This window comes from Egretta garzetta, unplaced genomic scaffold (assembly GCF_000687185.1).
Source record: "Egretta garzetta isolate BGI_Z169 unplaced genomic scaffold, ASM68718v1 scaffold767, whole genome shotgun sequence".
Taxonomy (NCBI): domain Eukaryota; kingdom Metazoa; phylum Chordata; class Aves; order Pelecaniformes; family Ardeidae; genus Egretta; species Egretta garzetta.
The window spans coordinates 113,115-115,983 of NW_009260278.1; positions in this window are offsets into that span (position 1 = coordinate 113,115).

The following is a 2,869-nucleotide window of genomic DNA, read 5'->3' on the forward strand; positions in this document are numbered from 1 at the left end:
GGGCAGCTTTCCAGCCCCTCTGCCCCACGCCTGTAGCGCTGCGTGGGGTTGTTGTGACCCCAGGGCAGGACCCAGCCCTCGGCCTTGTTGAACCTCACCCAATTGGCCTTGGCCCATGGATCCAGCCTGGCCAACTGGTCCCTCTGCAGATGAAGATGAAGATGATGAAGATGAAGAGCCTGTTCTCCCATGGGGAAGCAGCATCAGTAAAGCTTCCTGAGTGGTTCCTCCAAGCACATGCCACCGTCCTGCAGGCCTGGATGAGACCAGTGAACCACTGGAGATACCACCAGCCCAGGAGCTTGGGACATCCCTGGGACCTGCACTAGACCCTGCCCACCTTTACCGACCACCCCCCCTCCAAACACCCTGGGAGAGGGATGGGGATGGAGATGTGGGGCTGCACACCTCTGGCGTGGGATATCCCTGCTGCCCCCCTCCCCCGGAGCCCTCGGCATCCGCGGCGGGGCAGTGCCAGGGAGCATCCTGCGCCTTTTCTACGGGCTCCAAAAATAATTGCATGTTACCAGTGATTTCCCTTTGTCCTCTAAAAATAGCCCTCGTCCTCAAGCGAGGCGGGCGCTGACCGTCGGGTGGCCATGGGTCTCAGTGCCTAATTGCTGCTCACACCGGACATTTTCGGGGCAGCTGATTGCCTCACGCAGGAGGGAGGAGCACGAGGGAGCGAGCGACTTCGGGGAGGGGGGCTGCATTGTCTGCTGCTAAGTATAGCCTCCAGATTTCATCCTTGGCCTATAAAACCCTTAAATTTTCCTAAAACCAGATGTTGAATGGTTGGTTGGTGGTTTTTTTTTTTTGCACGAGCCTGCAGAGCAAGCCAGCCCTGCTGCCTGGGGAGGGAGGGGAGGGGGGGTCTGCCCTCCCTGCAGGCTGTGTTTAGCAAAGGGTAGCACCCCCGGCGACGCTGTGAAATGAATCCCCTTCCGTTTGGAGGCATTTGATGCCTTGGGCCCTGTTGCTCCTTCATCTCACCGCAGGAGAGGTCCCGGGGGTGAGAAAAGGCCCTCCAGTTCCCATCCCGATGTGTCCCCAGGCAGCCTTGCACCCACACTGGCCTTTTCCCCGGGATGCTCCCCAGGGCTGGCAGCCCTTCTGCTCCTCTGCGTTACCATTTCACGAATTGCAGCTTTCACAAAAAGGCTGTGCTTGGGCCATTTCATCTCCAGTCGCTCCGCTTCCAGATTTTGCATCTCCTGCCATGGTTTCGTGGCAGTCCAAGAGGTCGAAAACTTGGGACTTGGAGGGCGACAACATGCAAATCCCCCTTTTATGGAGCCAACTGCAAAATGCACTTTAAAAAAAGGGAAATGTTGCAGTAATATCCTTTTTTTAAAAAAAATTTTTGCCACAGGCTCGAAGTGGGTGGTGCCTCCTCCTGCTGCTCACACAGGGTGGCCGAACCCAGGCAGGTGCCTCGCAGAGCATCCTCCTTCCATCAGCCTTCCCAAACAAGTGTTGCTGGACGTACCCTGCAACACCACCCCAATCAGGCACCAATGACTAGTTGGTAGTAATTACAAAAATAGCCCATGTGCTGGTGTCTCTTGAGGCTGGGGACCTTCAGCACCCTGAAATCATCATCGGATGCAACACTTTTATTTAATGCAGCATCGCACATCCCCCCATGTTGTGTTTGGGGTGGGTGGCTCACTGTGTACGGGCTGTGGGGACCCTGCCAGCCCCAGCCCCGTGCCGGGTGCTGCCTGGAGGGGTGCCAGGGCCCCGGGGGCCACTGTAGGTGGGCTCTGGGGGTGCCAGGGCGGCGTGACGGGGCTGAGCTCCTGCATCCCGCTCGCAGGGCAGCGAAGGAAATCAGTCATCGAGTGTTGCTGTGGAAACGGGAGGGGAAACCCGGTTTATGGCAGCCAACGCCTCTCTGCCAGCCCCCCCACCGAGGTTGGCCAGCCCAGGGGTGACACACGGCACCCCGCCACCCCTGCCGGCCCCAGGGGGCTCCCACCACCATCCTTTGCAGGGTGCCTGTGCCCACCGCCCGTGGGGAGCTGCATCCCATGGGACCCGGTGGTGCTGGCTGCTGCTGCGGGCATGGGCACGGGTTGCAGCGCCCTGTTTTGGAGGGGCTGCACTGCCCCCCCAGCTCTGCCATGCCCCCTGCCACAGCCCTGCCTGGGGAACACATTAACATGCTTCCAATGTATATGTGTAACATGGGGCTGTTGGGACCTCCTGAGAGCAGATGTGAGTGGGGCTGCTGAGGGTGTTTTGGGGTGCAGATGAAGGAAAAAAAAAAAAGCCACTTTATCAAAAACCCAACCTGCACTTGCCAGGTCTCTTGTGCCTCCGAAATCTTCCACCTGAAATCCTAAAAACCAGGTGTATGGGCTCACATTGATGAAAAAGGAAAATAATACAAAATACCGAGTGCCGGGTGTTGCCCCAAGCTCTAGAGGGGCAGCAGCGGCTCAGGTGGGAGCTTTTGAGGTGGGAAGGGTTCAAGGGGTGCTGGGGGCTGTGTCAGTTGGGAGGCCCCACAGTGGGGCAGAGGTGTGAGTGTTAGGGAGTCTGGGGGGCTTGGGGGGCAGAAGAGGGGATCCAGGCATGAAGTGTTTGGAGCTGTCATGTGGGGGGGGCAACAGAGGGCAGGGATGGGTGCAGGGGAGCTGTGGGTGCAGGGGTGGGTACGTGGGGTGCAGGGTGTGGAATGAGGTGCAAAGGGGGTGCCGGGGTATGCGTGAGGTGCAGGGTGTGCGATGGGGTATGTGTGGGGTGCAGGGTGTGGGATGGGGGGCAAGGGGGATGCTGGGGTATGTGTGGGGTGCAGGGTGTGCGATGGGTGCAGGGAGGGTGCCGGGGTATGCGTGGGGTGCAGGGGGGGGTGCCGGGGTAT